General features: G+C 34.3%; 1 long non-coding RNA gene across 1 annotated transcript; it reads left to right on the forward strand.

Moving 5' to 3' along the window:
* The first annotated feature begins 2233 nt into the window (after positions 1-2233).
* On the forward strand, positions 2234-12571 carry LOC142168413 (uncharacterized). Its single transcript, XR_012698286.1, has 3 exons — positions 2234-2369; positions 8873-8976; positions 12300-12571. It is a non-coding gene; the product is annotated as an uncharacterized LOC142168413 (long non-coding RNA).
* Positions 12572-19879: the final 7308 nt, after the last annotated feature.

Raw genomic sequence — 19879 nt, forward strand, 5'->3', positions numbered from 1 at the left:
CTTTAATGTCAATTATGAGGGCCATTGATGAAGTTGTAACGTTAGACATAAATGCCAACTTTCTTGCAACGGGCCATCATCCTTAATGCTGCAAAATATTCTATATTAAATGTTACCGGGCGCAAAGTATTTAATACTTCTTTTATGATCATTATTCCTTCCGGTGACAAGCGGAATAGCTATGTTCGGTGGCCATCTCCATCTTGTGTTCCACGTGTCCTTCCTTTAAGCGGCCACGTGCCATGTCGTATTTTTCCCTATACAAGGATATATGGCATTTGTCTTTTATATTAGATTATGTGATTTTGTATATATTCCAAGAACTTTTAATATGTTGCTCAAAACTTAGCCGAAGTTTCTACTTCATAGTAAAAGAGAGGTCAAAATTGGATTGTAAATATATATATATATATATATATATATATATATATATATATATAACTTAGATTCAATTTTTCTGGCTAGCTTATGTTACATTCTATATAACTTATATATACTTTCTTTTGGAAAAAAATTCTTCTCTTAGTAAGCTGGTTTTGAATGGCATAGTTTGGAAAGTCAATACTAAAATTACAAAAGTATTCGATGCAGATTTATGACATGAAGCGAACTCATCCACTAGGTAATATAAGATACTAATATTATAGTGAGTAAACTGGTGTTTCTATAGGGCATACCGTGTAGATTTCCTTAATTTTATAATATCCCTTGAAGTAACATTTTTTATTATATTTTTCTCTTTTCAAGATTTCATCAGCTTCTGAAAAAAAAAAGGAATAAATTTGTCATAATTTCTCAAATAGCAAGAAATCATACGCTCCGCTGCCTTTGCTTTCTGATTATGAAAACTGTCAATAGACGAAGCCGGCAACCTATGTTTTGTTTGTTTCTTTTTTTCCAATTCCCAGTATGAAATGGTTAAAGACTGATTTTTAAACAAAAAAGGTTACATTTCTATGTAACTCACTATGCTTTCATTTCTCCTCTTAATGAAATTCAAACTTTTGGAAGGTTAAAGACCACCAAACAATAATTATTTAAAATGAAATAAATCAAAAAATTAAGCAAACATACTAAGTCAAGAGGAGAAAAAAGAGGCTACGAGTACTTGGTCTTTCTGTAGTTAGTATCCAAATTCACATATTCGACTAATTTAAAATTCATTGACTCGAATAGTTTCAAACATTAAATGCCTCAAGCAAAAAAAAAAAAGGGGGAGGAAAAAAAAAAGCCTCATGATTCCTAAAAGTTTTGTTCTGGTTGTCTTACAATAAGGGAAAAAGATAAAGAAAAAAGGCAAGAAAACATATTACTATTTGATGTCTTACTCACCAATCCATATATCAGTTGTGGACCATTGGCCGGCAATTACCAATTTGTTTGTCTTTTTATTTGTAAACTTTTTGTGATGACCCCTTATAAGACAAAAACTACCTTTTGGAGTTTTTCTTAATTTGATGTCCTTTTCCAATAAAAGTAATTTAATTTCTGAGTCTACTTCTTGAATTGTTTTTTCATTTGGTGGCCGTTTGCGTTGAAAGTAATTTAATTGTTGTTGTAGATTAAATAAATCTGCTATTTGTTTTCTTGACGTGAGTGTTAAGAGGAGTACTAACAAAAACATACGAACCATTCAATTAATAATTACTTGCAAAGGTCACAGTTAGCGGACGGTTAAACCTTTTCATTTTAAACAAAAGAATAGGTTTATGGAGAATATAATAATGTATAACCAGTCATTTTCAGCAAATGTACATTTCTTTGACCAAAAAATAATAAAAGAGACAGAATAGAAATTATTCAATATTCAAATTGAGAAGAGTACTCTCAATATTTAGTCCATCAAGTAGATAAGTAATTAAATATTGTAGACGACCGATGTCACTATGGAAAATCGTATTATGGAGTTTCTAGAGTATACAATTAGAGTGGAGCCTTTTTTATTTTATTTAAAATATGGAGTGGATTACTTCACTATAATTCGCTAGTAAACAATACATATCAAATCATCTCATCAAAATCACATCTTTTGAAATATTTTCTAGCTAGTTGCAATTTGCAACAAACATTGTGAGCCTAATATTCCTTTGTCTTTAGCAGAGCAAATATGACAAAAACTACCTTTTAAAGTCTTTAGGTTGTATCATTTTCTTATCCAATACATATACTAATATAATATTATAGTATATATATACTATAAATCATTTGGTGCATGGCTTGAACTACAGTTGAACACTTGAACTACACATAGGAAGAGGAATGAAATGCTTTCTTTAGGCTCTCTTTTCTGCTAATGAACATTAAAAGCTGCTCCTCATGTTTTGTTGGAATGCACTTATCAATTTTGAGATCCAAATGCTGCATTTGAGGTTCATAATCACAACTTTTCTTAGATTTTTCTGGTTATTTTTCAATTTAGTGATTTCTTTGATATTTACCTTTCTCATTAGTTACTTGAGAGTTTAGAAATCACTTCTTCCTACTAATTTCAACTTTGAATTTATTGCATTGTTACTTGTCTTATTTCACCATCTTTCTCTCTCTCTCTATATATAAATAAATTGTTTTTGCAGTTCTTGTCTAATGAAAACTTGTATTAATTAGTTGCTTGATTTCCACGATTCAAGTAGTGTGAGTATTGTGTTTTTTTTTTAAAATCCTAAATTTGTTTCTGTTACATTAGAGGATGATTTAGGGGAAGGAGATAAGAGATAGTGAGAACTGAACTCATACATATTGTGTGAGAGAATATCACCGATAAAACAAATTGTGAACCTTAATATAGTAGTTTTTCGTGTGGAAAAACGTGCCTATTAGATGTTTTAGGCAAGGGATTTCACCATTTTTTTTATCTTGTTCTTTCATAGAACTTGATGTTGTTAGCAGACATGGATCTAAAGGTTGAGCTCGAGGAAGACAACATGCAAGAGAAGCCAACACCCAGCGGATTAGAGAATCTAATTCCGTTAAGAAGAAAATGATAACCGTATGTGTATACATGACTGTACAATGTGTTTATATAAAGCTACAGTATAACTATTTTCATAACTATTATGCTAACTAACTTATCTTCTAACCACAGTCTATATTTTAGCTTTTAACTCTAATAACTTTATCATCTTGTTACTTTAACTCTAGTCAACATTCCCCTCAAGCTGATGACTGGTATAGATTCTTCACTCCCAACTTGTTCAGCAAATAATCATGTTAAAATTTTTTCAAGCTCTTTGTCAATAGATCTGCTAGCTATTATTTAGTATGCACATACTTTGTCTTCAGCATTCCTTGGCAAAGTTTCTCTCTAACAAAGTGACAATCAATGTCAATATGTTTGTCATTTCATGAAAGATGGGATTAGCTACTATTTGTATAACAACCTTACTGTCACAGATCAAGCTTATAGGCCGTTGTATTCTAACTCCGAGTTCCTTGAACAATCTCACAAGCCAAGTGACTTCTTTTTTTTTTGGGTGGAAATATAAAAATTATTATTCAATCCTCCAGAACAAAACACATACAATTCATCATATCATCCTATCCTTCCCTACCCTATCTATATCCCTATCTTCCTCCTTTTGTTAACTTTCTATACATTTTGAGACTATACTTTTCAGCCAACTACTTGTATAGACTCTCTATCCAGTTCATCTCCTTCTGTCACTTCTTTTTCCGTATAATTTTCAAGTATATGTGTTTACATGTATATTGTATTTATTCCAGTACTTTTTGAGGTCTTGGTACTTTCTGCAACCAGACTGCTTCATTCTTGGCTCTCCAGATGTGATATATGACTGATGCTGCCACCACTGCCTGTGCAAACGATCTCCCTATTTTTCCTTTGGCTCCTCTAGTCATCCTTCTCCATATTCCTCTCACCTCTGTGTTTTTTATATTCATTCCAAGTCATTTAAACACCTCTTCTAAGCACATCTTAGAGAATGTGCATTCGAAAAAAAGGTGATCAATGGATTCCGCTTGTCCAGAATATAACATACACTCATTGTCTTGTGTTATCCCCATTCTTAGTTTTCTATCTCTTGTCAAGAGTTTCCTTCGCATTACAAGCCAACAAATGAAACTATGCTTAGGAATGTTCATTTTGTTCCACACCGATCTGCTCCAAGGCCATTTTTCCAGTTCCCCTCTTTTCCATTGATAACCACTCTTTATTGTGTATTTTTCGGTATGAGTCTTCCATCCATTCTCTACATATCCTGCTGCAAAAGTATCTCGTATGGAACATATTTTCCTCCAGTACCAACAGCAGTCCTGTGGAGGAGTGTAGTTCCACCAAGTTTTTCCTTTCAAGTATATATGGTTCACCCACTTGACCTACAATGTGTTTGCTTTATTTGCAATGTGCCAAACATATTTTGCCACCGCTGCTTTATTTTAGGTATTACATTCTATTATTCCCAGCCCCCTTCACTTTTTGGTCTACACACTAAGGCCATACTTTTGAACTCAGCTTCAGCTGGACTTCTGGATACAATAATCCGTTTCTTTGATTTCTAGGATACTAGTGCATTTTCAAACTTGAACAAATCTCCTAGTCTCTACACATGCTCCCCAATCAGAATCACAGTAGGTAAACAATTTTTCTGTACTTTCTGCAGGCATAAGCAGTTCCAGGCCAGGTGCTTCTTTGATATATCTCACTACCCTAAGTGCATATTTCATATATGACACCTTAGGACAATGCATGCACTGACTTAAGATCAGAACTGCAAAGGTAATATCAGGTCTAGTCATAGTAAGGTACAACAGTCTTCCTACCAGCCTCTGATAACTATTAGGATTCTTAAGTACTAGATCACCTTCTGGACTGCCACTCTCAATGCATTTGTCATACTCCACAGAAGTGAATTTTTTATTTAACTCTAATAGTGTACCAGATGGTTTTGCTCTACCTAGGCCTGCTTCAGATATCAACTCCAATGCATACTTTCTTTGGCACATAAGAATCCATTTCTTTGACCTTGCAAACTCAATGCCCAGAAAGAATTTTAGTTCTGCCACGTCCTTCATCTTGAACTTCTTTTGTAACTCTATTTTAGTGTCACACAATAACTAATCATTGTTCTATGTGATTAGTAAATTATCTACATACATAAGAATGATAACTATATCTCTATGAGTTCCCCTAATGAACAATGGGTAATCATAGTGTCTTTGTTTGAATCCTAGCTACAGAAGCACCTTTGTTAACTTCATATTCCATTGCCTTGGTACTTGTTTAAGGTCATACATAGATTTATAAAGTCCGCAGACCTTCTAAGTCTCCCCCTTGTTTAGCAAACTCCCATGGAATATGCATATACATTTCTTCACGTAAGCCCCCGTTGAGAAATGCATTGTGGATATCCATATGATAGATCATCCACTGATGTGAGACTGCAAGAGACACAATGGACATGGTTGTAACCATTTTAGCTATAGGTGAAAAGGTTTCACTATAGTCTAGACCATCTTTCTGACTATAGCCTTTAGCTACAAGTCTTGCTTTGTATCTCTCAACTTCCCATGAGGCTTTGTACTTGATTTTGAAGAACCATCTGCAACCAATTGTTATCTTCCGAGGAGGAAAATCAATAATGCTCAAAGTTTGATTTTCTTCTAATTCTGCAATTTCTAGTTTCATGGTCTCTATCCACTTAGGATCAACAGTTGCTTCACTAAAGTACTGAGGCTCAGAATAGGTTGAATATGTGGACAAAGCTTAAAAGTATGATGGAGTGATGTGAGTAGCTCACATGAGCTGAGATAGAATAGGAGCATCTGGTGTTCTTGGACTTCACCACATAATCATGAATCTATAAGAGTGGCTTACTGGGCTTGCAAGACCTCCTCAGCTGCTCAAAAAATCAGCAAGTTGATCCACTGCTATAACAGGCTTTGCAGTATCTACAATTTTTGCATGATCTGGAGAGTCTTCAACTGTGTTATGGGAAGCACTAACGTTGAAGGTAGAAGGCTCCCCCGCAGATGTACTACTAGGCTCCAGTGGATGAAGATTAGCACCAGAAAAACCATATGTGGAAGAAGATCTGATAACTGTACTATCAGGTGAGTAGGTCTAATATAGGAAATACAATGCTACTAGAAGTGAGCATATGCTTGAAAGGGAAAATATCTTCCTGCAACACAACATTTCTGTTAACAAAGAAAGACTTAGAGTTCAAGTCATACATAATATAACCCTTTTGTGTGGAAGAATATCCCATTAGAACTGCTAGAATGGCTCTTGGAGAAAACTTATCAAGAACTATGGGGCACACTGCATAGCACAAATAGCCAAAGACTTATAAGTATTGCAGTGAAGGAGAAAGAAAATAAAGCAACTCAAAAGGTAGACTGTAATTGTAACACATTTACCCCAAAACTTTAGAGGAACTACAACCTGAAATCTAAGAGACCTGGCTATATCTGCTTCCTCTCAACAACTTCATTCTGTTGAGGAGTGTAAACGCATGTGCTTTGATGAACAATACCAAGACCGGAAAGTAATTCTTTAAATTCAAGACTAAAAGAATCACTACCATTATCAGTCCTCAAGGTTTTCACTGAAACTGAAAAGATGTTCTTTATTTGAATTAGGAATTATCTTAGTACAACTATGACTTCTGTCTTGAAATTGATCAGAAAAAAAACCAAGTGTATTTGGTATAGTCATCAACCATTGTAAAAAAGAACCTCTTACTATCATGGGATGGTACTCTATATGGACCCCAGACATCACAATAAACCAACTCAAGACAGAATACGACACTGAAGTAGTTAAAGGAAAAGGCAATCTAGAATGTTTAGCAACTAGATACACATGACACTAATGAGTTCCCGGTTTTAAACTACTAAGAGCATCTAGCTTCTTTATTACATCTATAGGATCATGTCCTAATCTTTTATGCCATATTGAATCAGAGTCAAGTAGGTTGGCTATGTGAATATGAACGCACATTCAATCACGAGTCCAACCATACCAAATTTATCAAATTCCGATATCAACTCCTCCCTCAAAATCATGTAAATTAGTCGGAATATTCAATGATAATTCAATATTATTGACTAAAAATGGTCACAAGTGACTTACCTCAAGAATTTCCGTGAAATATTCCTCAGAAATAGCCCCCAACCGATCTTGAAAGGTCCAAATATGAGAAGCAATCTCGGACCCTTCGACTTATACACTGCCCAGGGGTTTCGCACCTGCGGCCCATTGCGTCGCTTCCGCGACACCGCTTCTGCGGAACTCACTTACCTCTCGCTCTTTCGCTTCTGCGGACCAGACTCTGCTTATGCGGAGTTGCACCTGCGACATTTCCTACGCTTCTGCGAAGCCAGTTTCCCTTCCCCTTTTTCGTATCTGCAGAGCCGTGCTCACACATACGGGTTCGCAGATGCAGAAATTTACTCGCGCCTACAACGCACCCCAGGCTAGCCCCAATTCCGCTTCTGTGAAACCAAGATCACACATGCATCCTGATCCCTGCGATCAAAACCTTCGCAGGTGCGATCACACCAGTTCAGGTCTGCCCAGCCATGCCTTAAGTTCCAAATTCGGTAAGTTAACTATCTGAAATCCACCCAAGGCCCCCGGGACCTCAACCAAACATACCAACAAGTCCTAAAATATGATATGAACTTAGTCGAGGCCTCAAATCACATCAAACAACAATAAAATCACGAATCGCACCCCAATTCAAGCCTAATAAAAACTAAGAAATACCAACTTCTATATTCGATGTCGAAACCTATCAAATCAAGTTCGATTGACCTAAAATTTTGCACACAAGTCACAAATGACATAACGAACCTATTAAAATTTTCGAAACCAAACTATGAGCCCGATAACCACAAAGTCAATCTCGGTCAAACTTCTAAATTTTTAAAACTTCTAATTTTCCAAATTTTGCCGTTTCAAACCAAATTCAACTACGGACCTCCGAATCACTATTCGGACACACTCCTAAGTCCAAAATTACTATACGAGCTATTGAAATTATCAAAACTCTATTCCGGGGTCATTTACACATAAGTCATCATTCAGTCAATCTTTTCAACTTAAGCTTCCAACCTTGAGACTAAGTGTCTCAACTCATTCTGAAACATACCCGGAACCAAACCAACTACTCCGGCAAGTCACTTAACAAGGCTATAATACTCAAAAAGACCAGTCGGATTGTTACAATCAGGTTCAGTATGAATACAGTCACTACAAGGGTCATAGTAAAGAAAAATTCTACAAACTTAATGGTTATTCATTAGAGGAAAAAAATAAGAGGAACAGTCCTGGTATGTATGCAAATAGTGTGAGCAACCCAATATTTCCCAAAGCAGCAGAGGGAGGCCATACTCAAGTCTCTTATGGAGTTCAACCAGGGACATTCACTCATCAACCAATTGTACCTCAACATGTTCACATGCCTCAGTCTACATAATCTGCTCCTGTTGTTCCTTTCTTCACCAATGAGCAGTACGAATAGTTCTTCAAATGTTGTCTAAGGGGAATAAAGAGGGACCAAAGTCATCTACCAAATTAGCCGTTGCAGGTACCCTAATTACTCTAATGTCCAATTATATCAAATAATTGGATAATAGACACTGGAGCTTCAAACCACATGAACTCAAACCTTGACACTCTTAACACTTGTCAAGCAATTCCTAATTTAGATAGATGCACAGTTCAACTACCTACTAGCAATGTAGTATCTGTCTCACATAAATTAAAGGAACCTCATCAATACTTAGAAATAATAACATATCTAATGTATTGTACATTCCAGACTTTAGATACAACTTTCTTTCAGTGTCACAACTCACCACAGAAATTCAATGCATGGTTGCCTTTTTTCCTGACTTATGTATTTTCCAGGATCTCCACAGTGGTCAGGTGAAGGGGATTGATAAGGAAGAACATGGTTTGTGCATACTCCAATGAGGATCATCACATCAGTCTACAATCAAACCAGAAAATAAGTGTGTATAATCTTTACTGTTTCCCAAATGCAACACAAATAGTAAAGATTATATCACAAAGTAGCAAATCCTAGAAAGATTAGACTAATTTTTTAGAAACCTAGACTTGGTGGAAATGTTCCCGGATTCCACTGTCACACACATGCCACGTACATATTCGGACCACTGCACGCTCCTACTAAGCCTGTCAAAAACTATTAGTAAACCAACACATATTTTTTGCTTTGAAACAATGTGTCTTAGTCACCGATATTTTCCAAACATAGTTAAGCAACACTTGAATAATAATAAAAATTATGCAATTGCCATTTCCTCTTTCACAGAATGTGTGGAAGAATGGAATAGGTCTACATTTGGGAATATATTTTAAAAAAAGAGAACACTTTTGCTAGAATTCTAGGGCTACAAAATATGCAACCACAAAATAAAACCCAATTTTACCAGAACCTAGAAAATAATCTTATTCATGAATATAACATAATCCTTCAAAAATGAACAAGATTTTTGGAAATTAAAATCAAGAGTACAGTGGAGTAATGGCGGGGATGCCAACACAAAATTCTTTTATATATCTGTTATCCAAAGAAGCAGAAAAATAGGATATTAGGGCTTAATGACACAGTTGGTAATTGGACTTTTGACCCTCAAGGAATACATGATATTATTATCAAACACTTCAAAAATATCTACACAACTGAATTGGCTTCATGTCCATATATCATGACACCTAATCCAAGCCTACCCAACATACTATCAGATCGATATAAAGAAGCTCTTGTTAGACCTCTTTTGGTCACTGAAATCAATAACGCTATAAAATCCTTTAAACCATTAAAGGCACCAGGCCCGGATGGTATCCACCCAATTTTCTTCCAGAAATACTGGTCAGTCACAAACTCGGCTATCATTAACACATATACAAAAGCTTTTTCTACCTTAGTAATCCTGTATGAAATAAACAAGACTTATTCCTAAAGTCAAGCACCCACAAAATATATTTCAATATAGGCCAATCAGTCTATGCAACACAATCTATAAGACTATTATAAAAATTATTATAAACCGTATACGCCCCCTTCCTCAATAAAATTATTAATTCTAAGTAGTGCAACTTTATTACAAGAAGGAGAGAAATTGACAATGCAATAGTTGTCCAAGAAGCAATCCACTATTTCAGGAATTGTAGTGGGAGGACTGGGAAAATGATGTTCAGTATTGATCATGAAATGGCCTTTGACCAACTTGAATGGTCATTTTTCAGGAGCTCTTTGCAAGCACTAAATTTTTCACAAGATTAATAACGCTTATCATGAATTGCATATCTACCACAACAACATCAATCATTGCAAATGGCAAACCTACAGAATTCTTCAAACCATCAAGAGGCATCCGATAAGGAGACCCACTATCTCCATACCTATTCATCATCTGTATGCAATCCCTAACATGTTACATTGATTATGAAGTAGATATTTTAAACTAAAAACCCATTAAAATAAGCCAGAATGACCCTGCCATATCCTACCTCTTATTCGCGGATGACCTTATCCTTTTCTTCGAGGCAAACAATGCAACTGCAACTTCTATCATAAACATATTCAACTTCATTTCCCATCAATCCGGGCAGAGAACAAATTTCTCTAAATCCAAAATAATTATTTCCACAAATGTACCAACTACAAACCAAATATCCCTGGCTACCACTCTAAACATTAAGATTAAAAACAAGGTGGGCAAATACTAGACTAGATGAATACTGGACTAAAAGGATGGAAGGCCAAGCTTTTAACATTATCTGGGAGATTGACCCTTATACAATTAATTCTGTCAGCCATACCCACCCACTCCATGCAAATGAATCTTCTTTCAGCAAAGACTAAAAACAATATTGATCTCATTCAGAAAAATTTCCTATGGGGTTCTACCATGGACCAAATGAAAATTTATCATATCAACTGGGATAAGGTCACATCGTCTAAGAAAGAAGGAGGCCTTGGGTTGTATAAAGCAAAAGGAAAAAATATCGCACTCCTCTCAAGTCTATTATGGAGATACCCTTCCAATCCTGAATCTCTATGGGCTAAAGTGATAAAGGGTAAATATCTTAACAGTTCAAGAAAAAATTTTATGATTTATAAAATCAATGACTTCAACATCTGGAAAAGCACTACAAAAGCTTATTCCGTTTTCTCCAAAGGCATAACTTTGAATGTTGGAAATGGATATCAGATAAGCGTATGGGATGACAAATGAATTATTGGCGAACACACTCTAAGGGAATTAATAGAGGGCCCCTTAGGCAAAGAAGATATCAATAAAAAATTAAACTACCTTATTATCAATAAAAATTGGAATCTAGAATCTCTTTCATACGACCTCCCAAATACGATCTCTCACCTTGTGACACAAACATACATCGCTTTCTCTGAAAACATAAATGATTCATTCTTTTGAAAAGAAACGGAAGATGGTAACTTCACAACAAAATGTGCCTATTTTTTTTTCCGTCAAGCTCACAGAGGCAACCCAAAATCATGAACCTTTTCACCATCTCTGAAAATGAAAAACACCGTACCACAACAAGCTCAAAACATTCCTATGGCTATTAGTCCATCAACGACTACCCACTAGAGCTGTCCTAAGCCAAAGGAAAATAATTGAATTTAATACCTTCAAACATTGTGGGGTAGAGGAAAACACAAACCATTTGTTCTTTTATTGTCCTATGAACAATACAATATGGGGAGAGTTAAACATCACCACCACAACCTCAAACCAACTAGATTGGATAAAAAAGTACTTGTACCTCTACTATGAACATCCATTTATCCAATAACACAACAATACCAATGGCAGTTATAACACCAATTATTCTTTGGTATATATGGCTCAACCGTGATCACAACTACTTCAACAACTGCTCAACCCAAATAGACAGCCTAAAAATAATTACACACGCAATGGAATACCTATACCTAACAAACCATAATTTCAAAAATCACTTCAATACTAAAATCCCAATAAAGTAGACACCCCCACCACAAAACATCTATAAACCTAATATAGATAGTGCACACCAAAAATACTCTAATATCGGAGGATTAGGTAGAATCATCAGAATATCCGAAGGAAACTAGATTGATGGACTCTCCAGTCTCATCACCAATTCAAGGAGAAATTATTTCCCTACTAAAGGGGTTGGTACTTGCTTTCACAAAAATTCGAACACTGATTATAGTGAAAACAGATTCGCAGGTATTATTCTACCTATTACAGAAAAAATTTCGCAACAAAACTAATGCTAATTTTCTTCATGATTTCAGGTTCCTGCTCATCGCATTGGGCCAGCCGGATGATAGGCATGTCTACCATGAAGAAAACTAAGTGGTGCACACACTGGCGCAGTTTGGGAGCAACTGTGACTCACCTACTAACGCTGAGTGTGAAGACCACTTCTGGAGTGAACCACGTTTATTTGCTTTCTCTACTTTTCGCAAAGACTTATTAGGGACTGCTTCGTTAAGATTAGTAACGGGCTGTAATAACTCTCTTTAAATTCCTGCATAATAATAATACCTCATCTTTAAGCCAAAAAATAAAATCCAAACAATGAAAGAAAATTTTCATATTGTAAGAGTTTAATTGTAAAATTCTAAATATTTTTCTAATCCAAAATATTAAAATTTCCTACTTAGCAGTTCAAAGAAGAAATTTTTAATTTGCATAATTTTAATTGATTTTAAAGTCCTAAATATTAAAAAAATAATTAAAGAACTATTTTTTTAGTATGAAATTAATTTTAAAAAAGATAAAATAGGCGAACGATATTTCGTTAAGAGATTTCGTGCTTTTATAATAATACATATAAAAAGATAGATATAGAGTAGTATTTAATTAATAAAGGGTAAACAAATTCCAAACATAATTGCATGGGGTCATTAAACATGAGTGGAGGTTTGCCAAGTTTTTCAAAGATTTATTTTCTGGAATATTTTGTTTGTTAGTAAGTATTTCTTTTGAAAGTTTTCAGATTCTTTTTTTGGTTGAAGCGTTTTCATAAATAAAAAAATTCTAATGCAAACACGTACATAAAAAGAGAATATACCATATTTGTGTTGCACAAAGATATCCTCAGTCTCAAATTATTAAGAAGAAGAAAACGCTTAATCATATAGCAGAGTGGCCTTTGGCGTTGGAAAATGATTGGGTTTGAATTTTATTCTGTTTACGAAAATACTAAGCAGGAATAAAGAAAATCGTGTTACCTAAAGTTTGTTTCAAAATATTGAACCTTTGATTTCTAGTCTTTATGCCAATTCAAATAAGGAAATATATGAGTAAAATTTTAATTAATTTTTTAATTCCTAAATATTAGGAGTTTCTACATAGTTCAAATAAAGAAAGATTTAATAATTAGAATTTTAGTTTATTTTAAAGTCCTAAAAATTAGGAAAATAATTAAAAATTATAATTTTGTCTAATATGGAATCTATTTTTAAAGAGTATAAAATGCGAACGACATTTCGTTAAGGATTTTCGTATTTTTAATATAGTATATATGTATAGATAGATAGATATAAATAGATAGATAGATAGAAAAAGGCGAATTTAGTAATTACTTGAAGACGCAAATGAAATTTTCTCTTCGGCAGGTAGAGGCGTAGAGCTAAGACGCGAGTTTGAATCAGTTGAGTCTGGATTCTGGACACGTAATGCTTAAACAAAAAAACGAATTTCCCTTTAACATTTCCAATTCTGTCAATATGGTTTTTCCCCTGACGGGAAACCTCATTTTCTAAACGATTTTTGGGTTCACAAGATTATCATAAGTCACTAAATTCTGATCCCTTGCCAAAGGTATCATCCTCTTTGAAAGATTTTGGCATTATTATTATTATTATTATTATTATTATTATTATTATTATTATTATTATTATTATTATTATTTGAAAAATGAGTTTGTTAGATTTATTGTTGTTTTGTAATTTGATGATTGGGTTTTGTTTAAAAAAGAGTCAATTATTAAATATATATAAGTTTTATTAAAATAATTAATATTTAATTTACGCAAAAAAAAGATTAAATAATTCTCGTACTTTATTTCCCGTCACTATAATTTTGAACAAGAAGTAGAAAAATGATTCATTTCATATATCTTTTATTTTATAAGCATATGCAAAGAAGACAATGAAAAGGACAAAATGAAGTCCTGTTATCCTTTTCCTAAGGCAGATGTCAAGGAATCAAGCTTGGGTTTTTGTCATGTTTAATGGATACATCTTAATTAGATTGGTGTCATTTTAATTTAAAGGCAGTTTTGTTTCCTCAAATTAATGCTTTCGTTTCGAGTTCACAACTCATTTTAAGATCAGTTTCCAACCAAACTCACTAATTTTAATTGAGGAATCGAACAAAGCAAGAAACATTCCAAACCAACAAAAAGATAAAGAACATTTCGAATGGGCATCAAATTACACGTATATATAGAGAATATACCCAGCATATTTTTTGAAATTTGGATTACTATGGGAATGGTTCTTTGAATTGTTATATATTCTGAAATTGTTTTTGTGAAAGACCCAAAAGGACAACACGAACAGAATATGTTAGTATAGTTCATAAAAGAAATCTAGTTTATTGCTACTTATTTTTGTGTTTCTATTAAAAGAATGGTTGGATGGATATATATATATCGGGGCGGATGTAGAGTAGCGACACCGGGTTCGTTTGAACCCATAACTTTCGACATAGAATATAAATTTATGTATAAGAATTTATTAAAATTGCAACAAATATATGTCTTAACCCATGAGTCTAAAAATACGATGGGTTCAATACTAAGAGGCTTAAATATTGAACCCACAAAGTTCATATATATATATATATATATATATATGTATCCCAAATGGGAGTGGTTGAAGGTGAATGCCCATTGAAATCATTGATCTTTTATCATCATTGTTAGAACGTTTCTAAATTCATTGAATAAAACTGGATATCATTTAACTTATACTTTATGAAATATTAATGTATTGTATGATTGTATCACAACTATGAATACCGACAATTGAAAAAATGTTCTAATTGTCATTATTGAGGTTCCAAACAAGCGATTGGTTCTAAGCCTTTGATGCAAATTTTAATTACGTATTTGAGACTGAAAAGAGCATTAGTGCTTCAAAAGAAATCCGATACTCGTGAATTCTTGCAACAATATTAACCTAGAGGTTACTCTTGGAGATTGCAAAGGCGGAGTTACTGTTATGGTTATGGATTCGGACTTGAACCCAGTAACTTTAGTCCAAACTTTATTTATCTTAGAAAATATTAAAAATATATTATAAAGTTTTACTTTAAAACCTAGTAACTTAAAAGAATTAGAATTCTGAACCATAAACTTCGAATTCTGACTCCGTCTCCATTCAATAGTATGCTTGTACTAGTTAGCTCGAGGGAAAATGTTGATACATGACTAACTACGTCAATACAAACCATTAGAGCTTACCATTTGAAATAAGGAAGCCCCTAAATGCTCTTGTTTCTTATAAACTAGCATATCTTATGCATGAATGCTTTGATATATAAGGGAACGAGTGTATGCAGTATACCTGGTTTGCAATCACAATTAATTTTCGGAAGCTTTCATATTTTGTTTTAGTATTATTCTTTTTTAATAAGAAAAATCAAATACAATATTACGTCTCTCCTTCACAAGTTTTCCATTTTTAAAATATATTCATATTATATTGATATGAAATAATATATTATTACTATTGTGATCAAATATCTAGTAGGATTTTTAAAATCTGAAAATTAGAAGGAAAAAAAAGATTAATTTTCTTAAGAAACGAAAAGCTAGAGGAGGCGATAATCCCACTTGCGCCGTTTCTTTCGGTTTTTCTACATGGTAAAAACTAGGGCTACTTTAATAGAAAACATATATGTCGACTAGAGTTAAAGTGACAAGCTGATAAGTTACTAGAGTTAAAAGCTAAACTGTAGACTGTGGTTAGAAGATAAGTTAGTTAGGAAAGTAGTTATACTGTAGCTCTATATAAACACACTGTACAGTCATATATACACATACGGTTATCATTTTCTTCTTAACAGAATTAGATTCTCTAATCCTATGGGTGATGGCTTCTCTTGCATGTTATTTTTCTCAAGCTCAACCTTTATAATCCATGGCTGCTAACATGGTATCAGAGCCACCAGAATAGATCGAAAGTAGTTCTTGAGCTAGTTCTCATTCTTGTTACTTCAATTCCACAGATTTATGTTGAATTGTCTAAGTGTAGCGTGAAGCTGAAAGACTAGGGTTTGCTCTTGAGAAGTGTCTGTAAAATGGCAATCGGAGAAGAAGTAATAGCTGAGACCTCATTCCAGGTAAATACGACCTTTAGCAATGTCAATTCAGCCATCGATACAACTGTTTTTTCATCAATTGACCACAATCACCCACTCTTCCTCTAACCAACAGACACTCCAGGTAGTTCACTAATCTCTCTTCAACTCACTAGTTCTGATAACTACGCTTTATGGAGTAAGTCTATGAGAATCGGTTTGCTAGGTAAGAGCAAGTTAGGATTTGTATATGGTCGCTTTCCTAAGTCGAAATTTTAACCTGAGCTTCATGACCAATGGAAGAAAGTTAATATTGTAGTTCTCTCATGGATAATGAATGTTGTGAAGTCAAGTTTGATGAGCAGTGTGGTCTATGCTTCTAATGCTCACAAATGGATGGATCTAGAGTGTTGTTTTTACATAGAGAAATTCACACCCTTACTCAAGGAACTATGCCCATTGCCGACTATTTTCCTAAGTTGAGAAATCTTTGGGATGAGTTTGATGCACCCATGCCCTGCCCTGCCCTGGTTGTCCACGCCCTGAATCCAAAAAATATGCACAACATTTTGAGTATCATAGGTTGCGTCAGTTTCTCATGGGCTTAAATGAGTCCTACTCACAGTCAAGGAGCCAGATCATGATGATGTCTCCAATCCCTAGCATTAACAAAGCCCACTCTCTTCTGATTGACTAAGAGAGTCAAATGAGTCTTGCTAATTTCACTCAGACCACTCAAGTTGCTGAAGGAATAGAAGGAGCTACACTCTATAGCAATAAAGGTTCAGTGATTGTAGGAGAAAATTCCAAGTTAAAAAAGAATCAGTGTCACGACCCAAAATCTCGCATGTCGTGATGGAGCCTATAATTTAAGAGAAGAATACAATAATTACAGATACAAAATATCGCGACTAAATATAATGTTCCCAAAAATCGGGTGTACTAAGTGCATGAGCATTTATATGAGATCATATCATGACTGATAAAACACTGTCTAGAAAGATAGAACAATACAAATAATTGAAAGGAAGGAGAGCCAAGATCTGCGGATGCCAAAACATCTACCTCGAGAATCTCTGAACTGAAAAACTTTGAAATCAGCAACCACCGTGCCCATAAGTACCTGGATCTACACACGAAATGAAGAGTGTAGTATGAGTATAACTAACTCAATAAGTAACAAGTCTAACCTCTAGGCTGAAAGTAGTGACGAGCTCAACATGTATAGTCCAAATATAGAAATAACAGTACATAAGTGTAGACATGCCTTCAAGTTTTACAATTTAACTCGGAACAAATAAAATATGTCAAGTCTGAATAATATGAGGAATATGGCATCTCTATCTCTACATGCCAATGTGCATGTCGTATGTGATGCAATACAATGAAGAGTTTCTACTAAATATTTGTACTGATAATTAGGTGAATTCGAGAGACTCACTTGAACATTAGAAGTGAATTATCTAGAGTTAGATCCCGAACAATTATCTTGCACCTATCTTATCAATCCATATTTTCTCCTATTGATAACTTCTTTGCTTACCTTTATTGAGATTGTCAGTAGTCAACAACTTAGGTTCTTATTTAGTTTCAATTCTTAATTGTATAAATCCCCATTGTTGATCCTCCCGGATAGCAATCGAGCTACGAACTACGAACTACGAAAATACTATTTAAATCCAATCCATGTGGAGACGATAATTATACTATACTATCTTTGACTAGCGAGCATATTTAGGTGTGTGTTTTGAGCTCGTCAAATTTTGGTGTCGTTGCTGGGGATTGGCAATCAATGGTGTTTGGAGTAGTTTGTAGTGCTAATTTAGGAATTAGCTTTTAATATTTTCTTTTATTTTTTGTTTTGTTTGTTTAACTTCTCTTCAAGATTTCTTTTGTTGAAGAAACCTTAAAGAGCATATTATTGAGATTGAACTCTAAATGATGCGAAGATGGAGTACAACCAGCCTGAGAAAACGGTTGAAGAGTTAGCAGCTGAATATTATCAATGATGGAAATCATCTATGCGTTGATTGTCAAGCAGGTATGTATTGTTTCTATGGTTCATCTTTTGAACACTCTCACTTTGTCTCTAGTCCGTACAGGTATGGGGATTTATATGGGTACAATTCTGACTCTGGTTGGGATGAAAACCCTTATCATGATTGGAATGCAAGCAAAGTGAGACACCCACCTCAAGAGGAGAATGTTAGGTTAGAAGAGTTTATGTGTAAGTTCATTAATAAGGTGGATGAGAGGTTAAAGGAAGAGAGGTTCACACATGATGTTTAAGCCTCTAATAACCTATCAATGCAAGTGGATCAACTAATAAGTACACCTTCAGAAAGGTCATTGCATTGTGATGGCGAATACATGGAGGAGATACCATGTGAGAATGAGCCTGCCCGAAATGATGAACATCTACAGAGATAGTTTTTCACTCTGCAAGAGGACCCTGTCTTAACTGAGATGATTGAAGATGAGGCTTTGGTTGATTGTACATCAATAAAAGAAGAGTTCAAATCCTCTTCCTCCAATCCACATTTATAATTTTTAATAGAAGAGAATGAGGAAAAAATGGTCTTAGACATACCAAAAGAATACTCAGATGACCTTTCTTCTTCATTTTCTTATTCTACCCTTGATCATGTGGATTTTAATTTTGGGGATTTACAGGAATATGCAGGGATTGATCTTGTAAATGAATGCATAAATAAGTTAAGGATAATCCTATAAAAACAAACCTCCGCTCAAAATGAGGCCAAGAAAGAAAGTAAAGAGCGGGTCTTTCAAAAATCCCTAAAGGACTTTGGCCTGATGAGCTCCATAAAAAATCCCAAAGAGCGAAATCAAAAAACGCATTCAGAATTAGGGGTGGAGTTCATAAGTTCTCACAAATGAAAAAATTCCAGGGGAGTTATCTTTACCTCTTGCTTTTTATTTTTGTGTCATGAGGACATGCCACAATTTAAAGTGTGGGGTGGGGATGTAAATATGTAATTAACTATTATTTTCATTTCTTGTGTGTGTTTTTGTTTCTTTTGATTGAAATTTTTTAAGTAGAAAAAGAATTATAATTTTCTTTAGGTAGTATAATAAATTCTCCTTGATTTTTCTTTGTGTCGCGGTTCTTTTCCAAGGGTTTTGTTTGAACCAGGTGTAGTTAGTTTTTTTAGGAGTAGGAAATCTTGTGCTGTGATTTTAAATGAAAGTAATATCTCTTGACTTCTTTATGCCTTGAGAATGATAAGTGCTTTAGTTGTGATGCTTAGGATCCGTTTTGACTCTTGTATAAGTACCTTAAATTGTACGATCTTAACTTTGCTTACCTACTTTGATTTAAGTGTCTTGTTGAGTTCGATTCTGAGTGAGTTATGTGCGAGATTTAGTATATTCTGTGCATTGCATTTGATGTCTAGAACTTGCTCCGTATGTTTGCAAAGAGAAATAGTAGTTTTATTCAGTCTTGAAAGTGATATAGGCATTTCTTTGTTGAGCCAGATATATGTGTTTACCCACCAAATTGTTATGTATCTTAGTTAACCCCATTTGAACCTATAAT

This window comes from Nicotiana tabacum, chromosome 13 (genome assembly GCF_000715075.1).
Source record: "Nicotiana tabacum cultivar K326 chromosome 13, ASM71507v2, whole genome shotgun sequence".
NCBI lineage: Eukaryota > Viridiplantae > Streptophyta > Magnoliopsida > Solanales > Solanaceae > Nicotiana > Nicotiana tabacum.